Source organism: Amyelois transitella, chromosome 13, assembly GCF_032362555.1.
Source record: "Amyelois transitella isolate CPQ chromosome 13, ilAmyTran1.1, whole genome shotgun sequence".
Classification (NCBI taxonomy): domain Eukaryota; kingdom Metazoa; phylum Arthropoda; class Insecta; order Lepidoptera; family Pyralidae; genus Amyelois; species Amyelois transitella.
Genome location: NC_083516.1, coordinates 8,245,143 through 8,258,793, shown reverse-complemented (window position 1 = coordinate 8,258,793; position 13,651 = coordinate 8,245,143). Strand labels below are relative to the sequence as shown.

The following is a 13,651-nucleotide window of genomic DNA, read 5'->3' as shown; positions in this document are numbered from 1 at the left end:
TAATGACATGAAAAAAGACGACTTATAGATCAGTCCTTTTTTTTTGAGCCTAATTCCGCGTCACAGTGTAGATATATTTACATGCTAGTCCGCAAAATCAAATATGTATACATGTAACTAATAAAGCAAACAAATATTTTTTATTATTTTTTAGTTTTATTTTTTGGAGGACTTTTATCGTTTTGATATGTCAGCCTACATGCTTGTGCCATGATCACTGCATACTTCTTTTGTTGCCGCCTGCCTGACGTCAAGACTCTCTGGGTATAAGTATAATATTATAGGTATCATTAGAAAAAGTTACCATGTATCATAAATATAACAGACCTCTGTGGCGCAGCGGTAGTACGCTTGCCTGTGACACCGGGGGTCCCGGGTTCGAATCCCGGCCAGGGCATGATGAGAAAAGAACTTTTTCTGATTGGCCTGGGTCTTGGATGTTTATCTATATAAGTATTTATTATAAAATATAGTATCGTTGAGTTAGTATCTTGTAACACAAGTGTCAAACTTACTTCGAGGCTAACTCAATCTGTGTAATTTGTCCAAAAAAAAAAAAAAAACAGACACAATACAAGCATGGCAGATAGCAATCGTTATGAAAACATAATGATAATATTTCAACGCACGAAGAAATATTAAGAAAACAAAAATTACACGGGACATTAATTTTTAATTAGCTTGCAGTAAAAAAAAGCAGATTTGATAAATAACATGAACTTACTAATTCATTGAGAAATCTTGTTATTGTCTGACAACTAAGTAAGTAACTTTGTTTATAAACGTTCGCTTCGAACTTTGAGCGCATAAACGTTTTAAAAATGTGCTAATGGAGACGTATGATGCGCATGCGCATACCCTGGACGGTTCACAGGACCATTTTTTTTTCTCTACCGGGTTAACAACCTGTCACTATTTGAATCTCAATGCCATCATTAAGCCATACATTTGAACGTGGCCTTTAGGTGATTTCCAGATTTTTGGCTCTGTCTACCCCGCAAGAGATATATATCAGAAGTATACGGAACCCTAAATACTGCGTCAGTCTTAAATACCGGGCAGATGCACTGGACTGTCACATTACGAACACCCTCCTACGATCGGTGTAATTAAGGATAATGAGGCGCCCTATTCAACAGTCCATCTTGCTTCGGATGTATGTAAGACTGTACAGGATGCATTGACAAGTTACTTGTGAAAAAGGAGTGAGTTTTTTTTAACATCGAACGGAAAAGGTAGCAATTATTTTCTTAGAATTGACTCTTTCGATATTCATGTACCTATAGATATGTAGGTCAGTTCTTTATTGCCAGGAACCACGCGGCGCAATTCAAATTTACGGGGTGGACAGAGCCAATAATCACATGAGCATATTTAGCTGCATGGCTATAAGATGCTCTAACATCTAGATGCATATGATAGCATCTAGATGCATATGATAGCATCTTTAAGACGATTCAGAGTGGCAGGTTGTTAGCCCATAGCCCAGTTAGAGGGAATCTCAAAATTCCCGCGAGAATATGGAAATAAACAATATTTTCCGTTTCACGCAGACATGGAACTGCGGGCATAATCCTACTTATATTATAAATGCGAAAGTTTGTGAGTATGTCAGTATGGATGTTTGTTAATCTTTCACGCAAACACTACTAGACTGATTACGATGAAATTTGGTTTGTAGGTAGCTGAAGACCCTGAATAACATTTAAGCTACTTTTTATCCCGGAGTTCCCGCGGGATTGATTCCACGCGGACGAAGTCGCGGGCGGCCACTAGTAAGTAAAAATATTTTAACATAGTACCATTTCTAAACGACTGTTAAGTATTTAAAACGGTATTTAAAGAGCATTAATTAATGTTAAATAATTCATCGATTAATGTGATATCACGAAAGACATTTATGCATCAGTTCAGTCGAAGCATCAACATTGATTGGCTGACTGAATCAAGAGACAAAAGTTTAAACTTAACAATGGCGCAGGCCATAGAATAATAATCGGTGGTACGTGTAGTTAAACATTTAATGTCTTTATAGATCAGCGACATGTCATTGAGTTGGTAATGCAATGTAAATGAGTAAGCATCCGTGTGTGTGATAATTTATCCATACATAAAATACGATAGTAAATTAACGATGTCTGTACCTACTTACTTGAGAAATATTGGCAATAAATCGATATGGGGTATCTATAAAAGACGAGCAGAAGCCGAAAATACAAATACGGTTTTTTTTTCTTTTATTATTTCTATTAGTCTGTTTTTCTGTCTGTCTGTGTGGCGCAAAACGCGAAAACTATTGCACCGATTTGAAAGGGGTTTTCTCAGATGTGTTAAGTAAGCTTGCTCCAACTAAGAAACTGGTATACAAAAATTAGGATCACTCTATCTATTTTCTATGGATGTCGTAAAAGGCGACTAAGGGATAGGCTTATAAACTTGGGATTCTTCTTTTAGGCGATGTTAGCAACCTGTTACTATTCGAATCTCAATTATATCCTTAAGGCAAACAGCTGAACGTGACCTTCTGCTCTTTTCGAGACTGTTGGCTCTGTCTTCACCGCAAGTGATAAAGAGGTGATTATATGTGCGTATGTATTTCTTTTTGTTAACACTTACAATATTCCTTTATGCGTCTTGAGATTTGTTATAAAATATCGAATTAAAATATGCTTTAAGAGTACAAAAAAATAAACACAAGACGCAACGAACGCCAACTTCTAATTAAAATGATTAACTTAATGGTCTTAGTCATTAGTGAATTTAATTCCAAATCGTCCGTTTTTTTTTGTCCGTAAAAAATTATAACTCTGCTCCCATTTTACGATTGGTACAGCGAATTTAAACATTTTACGAGCCATCTTTCATTTATGCTATTGTTTTGCTTACTTAGCCTAAGAGCATGTAATGTTCTCCTGCTCATTGCACAAGTACCAACTTGTGACTTGGCCAAAATTCTTTTCTTAACAGGCGGTAAACAAGAAATCTATCACTTAGGTATTACGTAGACACTTAGAGTGTATAATAGTTCACGTCACGAAAACAATATTCCCGAGTCCATCAGGACATCCCCAAGTCGTTCTCGTTTCAAATACTACTAATATACATTTGTATTGTGTGCAATGAAGTTTAAATAAATAAATATTGTTATTCTATTACTTTTGACAAAACAGTTTTAGAGTAAAAAATCACATACGAGTACATCTACACATCCTTATAATCATTCGCATTAATATAGTTAATCGCCTTTCTATTTTTATTTCTTCCCACCCTTAGGTCCGCCTTTGTACCTCATTACCTTTGTTTTTTTTCTGTTTTTCTATTTCTTATGGTGCAATGAAGAATCTATATATCTTAATTAGTTGCAGGATTAGTATTACACGATAGTAGGATTAACATTTCAAACACAAGATACTTCTTTCAACTACGCATTAAATGAAGTATGTAGGTACTCATAACATCTAATTTACAATAAATCATTAAAATTATCAGCACAACCACAATGACCGATTAATTCCTAATTCAATATATATTATTTTCAGACGTCACAAATGAGCTATTAATTCAAACATAATAACCCTATGATGTTAAAAATATCGTAACGAAATATGTTACAGGGAAAATTGCTTTTTTTATTTATATATTTATGTACTAGCAACCTATCACTATTTGAATCTCAATTCTATCATTGAGCCAAATAGCTGAACGTGGCCATTCAGTCTTTTCAAGACTGTTGGCTCTGTCTACCCCTCAAGGGATATAGACGTGATGTATGTATATTTATGTAAATTAAGGAAAGAAAATAACTAAAATAGACTAAGGAAAAATTTAGTATTTAGTGTACTACTTTCTTCAAGAGAAATTTCTCCCAGTAGACCCACTATTATTATTTAGTCTAAATCATCTTTGCACTCCATCATCCTTCCTGGTTGCATCCTTTTTTCAATGTAGAGAAGTCTGTGAGCAAGGCACGTGCACTGCAGGGACTTGCCAAAAAAAACCTAACTAGCTTTGTAAGTTAAGTTTTTTTACACAAAGCTACTCCCGTCTGATCTCCGTAATCTTGCTGGTAAATCAAACGTGTGTAAGATCATACTTATATATTAAGATTTCCTGCCGTAAAAGTATCGGTTGGCAATCAAATTATACTTAATTAACTCAGAAAAGAGTCATTGATATAAAGCCGAGGTAGGATTCGAACCTTTCCACGCGCATTACTAAGTTCATTTTAATCGGACTCCATAACCGTTCGACCACCAACGCTCTCAAAAATTATCCATTTCGATTGACTTATTTATCGAGACGTAAACGATATTTCTTCTAAGAATCACTTCATCTTCTTGCGCTCACGCACCTTAACTGCTCTACAAGCATATTAACATGATACCTATGCCTAATTATGGTCAAGAAGTTAGACAAAATTCCCCCTCGGAAACATGTCCTTGTTTAAACAAATTGATTATATCAATTGTGTTGAATTAAACAATCTGTTGGAGTACGAACTTCCTCTCCGCTTCGTTGTTATCTATAATGATATCATTAAGAGGAAACTGTTAGTTTTCGTTAATCAAGGTTTTCCTTTTATATGTAGACTAGATTATGCCCGCAGCTTCGACTGCGTAAAATGAAAAATCTCAGTATATTCCCATTTATTTCTGTTACTGTTGTATCTAAATTCGATTGAACGTTGTCTGTCAGTCTATTACGTAGAAACACATTAATTATGAGATATAATAATAATTGTAAGATAATAAAAGTATTGATCTGTTTATCGACTGATTTATTTATCGAGATGTAACGCATACTTGATTGATAGAGGATAGGAATAGGATCACTCCATCTCTTGCCCATGGATGTCGTAAAAGGCGACTAAGTGATAGGCTTATAAACTTGGGATTCTTCTTGTAGGCGATGAGCAACCTTAACAGGTTAAAAGATAGAATTGAGATTCAAATAGTAACCTATTTGAATCTCAATTCTATCTTTATGTTGATTCATAAATCTATAAAGTTTTTAAGGACGTAAGTTATTGTTGAGCAAAAGAAAATGCATCTTTAACCATGTTTCTCTTAAATAATTATACTCCCACTGCCTAAATGTTAATCTGCGGAATCAAAAAAAAAGTACTAACTGGATAATCAAAGATTACCGCAGATACCAAAATTACTGTGATCAAACCAAAATTAGATCCATACATCAAAGTCAATAGACGCGATTAACCTGAAATCAAGTATTTAAAAAAAGACCTAAACATTTCGCAAGTGATCCGAGAGAGGCTAATAACATAACAAAAGGGTTGTAAGCGATTTAAATTTAATGAAATATTTGATTTATGCCTCCGAACGCATCAGGTAGCTTATTATATGAATATATCATTAAACATTACGTATAATTAAAGCCGCGTTTAGCCCGAAGCAACCCCAATTTGAGCGGTCCGAGGCATTATAATTTTAATAAAATTGCCGGTAGAGTAAAAAAGAAAATTATAACACATCTGATTGATGTATTATTTGGTAATTTATTGGTTGTAATTACATCGTGTAATAATGCAGTGTAATGCCGGAGTGGTGGTAGGATTTATTAGTATTTATTAAAGTATGAATTATTGTATAATTACTGGGATGGTGCGTCCAAACTAAACAGATACGTTGTTTTAGGGAGCGATTTATAGCCAGTTCTCGGAGATCTAATCGGCGCCCCGGTTCCGAAGGCGCCTCGATAAATATCTACTTAAATCTTCATATATACTGCTGTATTCATATTACAAGAAGGGATTATATATAACTTAATAATAAATAATAGAGGACTGACTTCTTACTTTGTACTTTTGAAGAATTCAGTCCTGATCGTAGAATTCGGAATCATACGAGTATTATTCAGATTTAAATGGATTTGAATTAAATGTTATTATTATATTTATATATTCAATCAATCTATCAACACTTTTATATGTGAAAGTTTTTTATGCTATTATTTTTTTTATTACAGTTTTGTAAAGTCTCGCAAATCATCTTTAAGCTTTTAACAGAAGAAAAAGCAATTATACTATATTTTTTTTTATCCTAATATATTATAATTTTTTTTTTGATGAATGCCAAAAACTACGTTCTATGAAAATTTAGATTCTCAATACAAAAATATTATAAGAACATTACATAATCTTCTAATCGTTTTTATTAGTTTGTTCAGCGAACGCCCTTTCCTATGTCTTACGAAAACAAATAAACTCACTTTTAATTTTTATAGTTGTTGTTTAATAGCTTTTATCGGTCCTAAATGTTGAACACACTATAACGGTGCATCGTAAAAATAAAATATTTCACAGATGCGCCTCCTAAGCTGTTATTACGTGTGAGGGATTGGTAATTTATTCATTGAGAGGATAATTATCATATTTGTAACTCTTTTTGTTGTTGTCGTAGTTTGTAAGAGTTTGATCCGTAATCGGAGGTCTGGATGTCATCCGTGACTTTATTTCTATATATATATATATATATATATATATACAAAACGTTATTGAGTGACTGACTGACTTACCGATAGACAACGCACAGCCCAAACGCGTATATATAATTAAACGTTTGGAGAAGGACCTTATGTAAGTACTTTTAATTCTGGTAAAAAGTTAATTAGTTCCCGTGGAATTTGCAATATATTGTTGCGGTTTATCCGTTTGCGATGAAATTATAAATGGCTGAAACGATTTTAATGCGGTTTTATTCAATAAACAGCATGTATAGGTATGAAATTAACTTGTTCGTTTTGTCTCTTTACTATTGCTAAATTAAATAAAAATATCACGAAAGTCAAATATGTCGTTTCGTGTAAAAACATGACTTACCCAATCATGGACCTGGACCAGAGACCTCGGGTACCTCTTCAAGGACGCAACGGGTCCTAACACCAGGAGGATGATGACTGACTATTGCCAATTTACTTCATAAAGTCGCTACTTCCCTACCGTCCCTGTCTCTCTCTACTGATCTCTGTCTGTCTCACTGTACGCTTTCACGCCTTAACCACTGAACCGATTTTGATTAAATTTTGCAAATACTTAGTCCCTCACGAGAAAGATAGGTACTATACAGTTACATGATTTTACATACATACATATAATCACTTCTATACTTGCGGGGTAGACAGAGCCATCAGTCTTGAAAATAACAATATGCCACGTTTAGCTGTTAGGTAGTTTAATGATAGAATTAAGTAGATACATAATTATAATTGCAATAAAGAAAAGGCGGACGAAGTCGCGGGCAAAAGCTAGTTTACATTAGTAGGGATAGTAGCGAGATATGAACGGGTACACCACTTACCGGAGCCACTGGAAAACAGAAAGTCCCTATGCAGGGAAGCCGTCTTCAGGTAGGGGTAAAACAGCTTGCTGACCTGCCTTGAACTTGCGCCCGGACTGTAGACCAAAAAAAAAATATCATATTATACAGGGCACACACATATTTCAAGCTCCGGCTACGCACGGGTAGCATTTATATTCATATTTACATTCATTCATGTGCATTCGTCCATGCAGCATGAAAATGCTGCAGTGTAGTTTGTTCCGCCGCTTCTTCTACACATGCGCTTTGGAAGCGGTAGTAGTTATAATTAGATTTAAGTGATGTGACGTCAATAAGTGGTACATATTATTTTCTTCGCAACCAGGCCAGAGTAAATAGTTTCGAAATCCGAAGGGCTCGTTCAGCTGAATGGTTTTGATTGAAGAGTCAGATCACTATCTGTTATACGCTATCTGAGAGAAGCAACTGGCACATACTATTTTTTTTTCTTCGCTACCAAGCTAAAGCCAGTAGTTTCGAAATTCGAAGGCAAAGTTCAAAAGTGGTTTAATGATGGAATTGTGAGTCAGATCACTATACACTATCTGTCACTATAGGTTGTGAGATAATGGATAATGATATGACATCCACAATCTAGGTGGGAAGAGAACTAGTACATTCTATTAATTTTTTTCGCTTCTAGAGCAAGTAGACCATCCAGCTGAACGTGGTTTCGAAAACCACGTTCAGCTGGATGGTCATATGAAAAAATTGGGACTGTAGGGTGTAGACTTAATAAAAAAACTCAAAATAAGCTTATAAGCTTCTTGATTCACTTGTAAAATCTACGCGTGCAGAGATGCAGCTGAAACATTGTACATGTATATGTTTAATTATTTTTGTTTTTGTTAATTTGTATTGTTGTTATTAGTATACTACAAATAAATTACAATATCGTATATTTCATAACATCCCTAATGGACTAGACAAAAAAAATCAGACAAGAATGACGCAGTTTCAAAACTTAAGCCCGTGTAAAAAGTTTTCCGCCAACCACGTGTTTCCGCGGCAAAAGAAAAATGTAAACGACTGAAGTACGGAACAATGCAAAAAGTCGACGAGCGATTACATCCCCATGTCCTATCCAGTGTTGCCAACTCACTTAAAAGTTTAACTTAAAAAACAAAATTTGAAATTTGTAACAATAATTTTTTTAAGATGTTGATGTCCATGAGCTTTTACTTTGGTCTTTTTTACCTTGATTCATCGTTTGACAAGCTTTTCAGGAAAATTGCACAGTAGAAAAAAAACTGTAGATTTATATTTAAGAACTGATTTGGTATCGTAAAAACTTCAGTTTTTGATGTCATTTTAAACGGTTTGCTCAACTGAATGAGCATTTTTTGGTTGCTGGTTCCATGAAATTCTTTATCGAATGAGCTTCTTTTAATTTATTTATTTTATTTTATAAACTCTCAGATGTTGGCTACACCAGTCCCATCTTCCGCTTAGAAGGATCCTCGGGGGTGGGGGGTGGAGGGGAGGAATGCAAGGAACGCGAGGGACCTGCGCAATTTTTAACCCAAGACCACGTGTTAGCCACGTGTTCTGAAACTTTTCCGATGAAGTTTGCTTTTGGAATTCGAAGTTCGAATTTAAAGACTGTTACAGACTTGTTTTGGCGGGTGCTGTGTTTATGCGTTGTTTTTTTTCTTATTAAGTGTTTATCGGTTTACTAGAGTACGCCCGCGACTTCGCCCTCGTAAAAAGTAAAAAAATATCTTTTATTGATGTACCGGGGGGAAATTTCAGCATTCCTCATTTTACTAGTCCAGGTACAGTTACAGTAGTAATATATTTTGGACATTTTGGGTTCTTTTGTGAATTTTAGAAAAAATAAGACAAACAGATTTTGTTTAAAATATTGGAGATTGAATTTTAATCTTTTGAGACAGAAAATAATTCTGTTAAGATGTTATCTTAAAAAGAAAATAATTCTGTTTCTGTCTCGAGACTAATACGACCGAAGTCGCGGATAATAGCTAGTTTAGATTCTTCATTTCACCATCTGTCGGCTAAAAAGTCACAAAGAATTTTCCACAGTTTTATAACAGTAATTAATTTAAACACGCCTCATTTCGAAAGATGTTAATGATTAAAATATCGAGAATTATGGCGATTAGTTCCAAATTTTGAATTGATCATTATTATTGATTGATATTAGCCGTGTCTAACAGTCATAAAGAATACGTTCGTCAAATTTCACCTTACAAGGAAATTGTTACATGCATAGAATTCGAAATAATATAAGACAATAGAAATGCCACATTGTTTTTGTGTAACCGACGACAGTTGTAGCTCAAAATTAAGATGCAATTTTTAAAAGTTCTTGGGGGTATTTTCACAAAGCTTGACCATCTCATCCATACTCTTTTATATATTTTTTTATATATAATTATCAAGTAATAGAAAGAGATAGAAGATAAGACATATCCTTTCCAAATGTGAGTGAATAAAGGGGCTCATGTCACAACCGTCAGTTACGACGTCACATTCACTTGTACTTACCCACTTCTATAACACAGAATAATACATAGCAGTATTCAATTCTTCTTCTTGGAATGCTCTCCCTGTCGATATATGGAAAGCCCAGACTATTAATAGTTTCAAAAATCTCGTTAGGTCTCATTATCTTTCAACTCTATCCTAAGTATACGTTATTGTTATGTATTTATCTGTATTTATGCGTATTTATATGTATTATATATAGATATATATTCTATATGTATTTTATTATGTTCAAACATTTATTTATCTTGCTCTGCGCCAACGCCGATCTCCTGTTTGGTTTCCTTCCACCCAAAGGTTGACTGGAAGAGATTGCTTTAGCGATAAATCCGCCTTTGTACCATCTATATCTGCTTTGTGTTGTTTTGTATGTTCTACTCTTATGGTGCCATAAAGAGTTTTATCTATCTATCTATCTTTCTGGCGTCGGTCCCGATAACATCCTCACCTTCCTGGAGAGGAGCCCGGGGTCTTCACAACCATGATCCTGGATTGGGTGAGTCGAGTTTTTTATATGAAGTGACTCCAATCGCAACTTTTGCAGGAGAACCTAACTCAAATTTGTATATGGTTACTGGTCATTTCTTGCCTGAATGTGCTGGTTCCCTTACTAATGAATATTCCTCTAAAAGAGTCATTGGTACATGACTGGGGTAGAATTTGAACCAGTGTCTCCAGAGGCATTACCGGCGCCTTTTTACCGGTTCGATCACCAACGCTCTCCTAAAGTAGTATTCTATTGTCTAATATCATTGTGATTTCTATGGTTACATGTAATAAAGAGAATAAAAAGTGCCGCTTTCTCAACAATGCTTCAGTGGGTATTTCGCAATCAACATATCAACTAAACCGTGTCTAGAAAATTCTTAATTGAACTAATGAGAAATAATTACAATTTTTATTGCGGCCGTAATCATTACGATGCCTTAAAATAATAAAAGCAATTAGACATTGATGGGCGTAGCGGAGTCTCTATATCTGTCCCGCTTACTCATATAGCATTAACATGGGTGTGAGTAGTAAAGGCAATATGATTAGATGTAATTGTTCGAACGGTTATAAAAGTTGATGTCAGTCTGTTTGTCGTAAACCGAGATGCCATTTTCATTTGATGTTCAAAAAAAAAATGTAAGTACATTATGTACTTGATTACATTTTTGGTGGATGAGATTGTTAATGAATTGTAATTAAAATGAATCATTGTGGATTCAGACACGTGACTATTCTAATTAGACGATAGATTGGGAGTTGGATGTTTAATGGGTGATGTGATCATATGAAAATAGAATGGTATGTATCTTGATTCTCGTGTTTAATTGCATTTTTGTGAATCATTTGTGTTTTATTTAATTTTTACCTATTACAGAATGACTCAGTATCAATTCATTATTGAATATTTTATCAGAAGGCTTTTAAACTTGGGATTCTTCTTACAGGCGATGGGCTAGCAACCAGTATGAAATAAATCTTGATTCCATCATAAACGTGGCCTTTTCGTCGCGTGACTTTTAGCACTGTCTACGCCGTGAGGAACAAAAACATGAAATGTGTATGGGTGTATGTAAAATTGCTCATAATTTTATTTTGATTCAGAAAACTAATTTTCATTTAAAGTTTTATTTAATTCTATAAATTTCCAAAATCTAATCTAATATCTAATTGATAATATGGTCCTAATTTTGGTACCGGAATCCTAAAAATTATATTTTAGAATCATTAGATATTTTTTTTTCCAGATATAAATATAACTGATCTTCTTACTAACGATTTTTTTATTAAATAATCCCGTCCGTTCATATTTATTTATTAATTTCGTTATTACATTCTACAGGGTATATATGTACCTAATCATTTTTATATAAATTATACAAGAACCTTGGATAAGTTAACAAAGTTGAAAGGTCTACTTTAAGAATGACTGCGGGTGTGTCTGTAAGTATAGTTTTAATTTTTTTTTTTATTTATAAATATTTTAAACTTAAATACAGGCCTCTTTAAAAAATGTGTCGTTATTTTGTCGAAATAAATAGTCTAAAAAATGTTTAAATTATCATTATCATCATATTTTATTTTTATTTGTTTTTATTAATATGTATTAATGTTAAGTTTATATTTCTATCCCCTAATAAATGTCATTTAGAATCCGTGTATAATTAGACATATTTTTACAATATTCAATTACGTAAGTTACGAGTAGGTAACTAGTTTTCATCATATTTGATTCATAGTAATAAGCCTTATACCTTTCTTTAATGAGATGACATTATTAATTAAAAAATTAAGTATTTTCTGCTTAGATATTGCTTTATTAAAACCGGGTAAAACATTTTATCATCAACATTTTCTAAATAGTTACAAGTGTGCATAGAACCCTCAAACCTATGATAATTAAATGAATTATAAGATTTTGTTGAATATTTTCAACCAACCATTATCATACAATATGTTGATACTATATTCTTTATGCTTAACCCTCCTAGAACTAGAGTATATCCCATATATATCTGCATATCCCTATATCTCAACCTATATGTTTGTCTTGATTCAAGGGTGTTTCGACATTGTTTGTGACATTGCTTACTGGGGCTCTATTTTCAAAAGACTTCAAAAAATATCCATTCGACTGTACGTTTTCAATTTTTGTTATTTCGCCAAATAGAGTCTGATATTCAGGTTGTTTGTAAAGATAAGCTACCGAAGTGGCCATATTCATTGTGTTAGAATATATTTTATAGATATATGTATGATTGTATAAATAATTTGAGATATTTTTATCTGATGGTCAGTGAATATTTAGAATAGTTGCAAATATTTAATGTGAAAAGAAAAAGACTATGAAAAAGTTGAATTTTAAAAACAATTAGAATTATTTGATTTTGAATATTTATGTTGCTATTCACATAAAAGAAAGTGATAATATATGTTCTTAAGGAATCAACCAAACCAACAAACGACCGAAGTGATCGAACGATAATTGAATCGATCATACGTCTCGACGATTTCGATTGAGACGTAAAATTGAAAAATAGCACCCCTCGGCTCAATAGAACGATATCGCCGAATGTGCGTAGGGTGTGAAATAGAGTACCTACTTAATGTATTGTACGCTGTAGTACAATGTAATTCACACGGAAAGGAATCACAGACGAATGTACGTAAGTAAAATACCTTTATTTCGGTACCTAAAGAACTTGACCATAGAATAATTTATCAATAATCGTTTATTTTCGACTTCAGAATATTAGTTTACTGTACCTACTTCCTGACTATGCTGGCAGTATCGAATAAAAAATTAAGTAGTTTGCGATAAATACACAGATACTTACTAAGTACTATATTAAAATTCTCGTGAAATGTAGACTGGCAAATTCAATCAAATTATATTGCATTTTGAAAGGTTATGACTTGTAAATTTGTACTCTACTTTTATAAGTACCTATGCCTGGGGTGATGAGCTAGCAACCGCTGTCTCTATTTCGGAATCTCGATTAAATTTAACCCATTTATACGTCAAAGGTAGTTCTTGATTTAAAAATACATAATTACTTCTCATAAATTTGGTTGACTGAAAGAAATAACGATTGGGATAAGTCCGCCATTGAGTTCTTCTAAATCCAATGACTGTTTTATAATTTTTATAAGTATTTCTTTTCATGAGCAATAAAGAACTTACAAACAAATCGTATTTTTTATAGGAACTGAACATAGCATAAAGTGTGTCTCCATAAAAATAAGGACAATTAGTTTCTTTAAAATAGAAGGCGGTTCTCAATTGGTCCTTTTCTGTTTGAAAATCAATTTCTCGA

General features: G+C 33.5%; 1 protein-coding gene across 1 annotated transcript in view; it reads right to left on the bottom strand.

Moving 5' to 3' along the window:
- The window catches only part of LOC106129252 (POU domain, class 6, transcription factor 2), a 131,558-nt gene extending 124,161 nt beyond the window's left edge, over positions 1–7,397 (bottom strand). Inside the window, exon 1 of the mRNA XM_060947462.1 lies at positions 7,317–7,397. The gene's annotated coding sequence lies outside the window, so the exon portion shown is untranslated. The remainder of the gene's footprint in view (positions 1–7,316) is intronic.
- Positions 7,398–13,651: the final 6,254 nt, after the last annotated feature.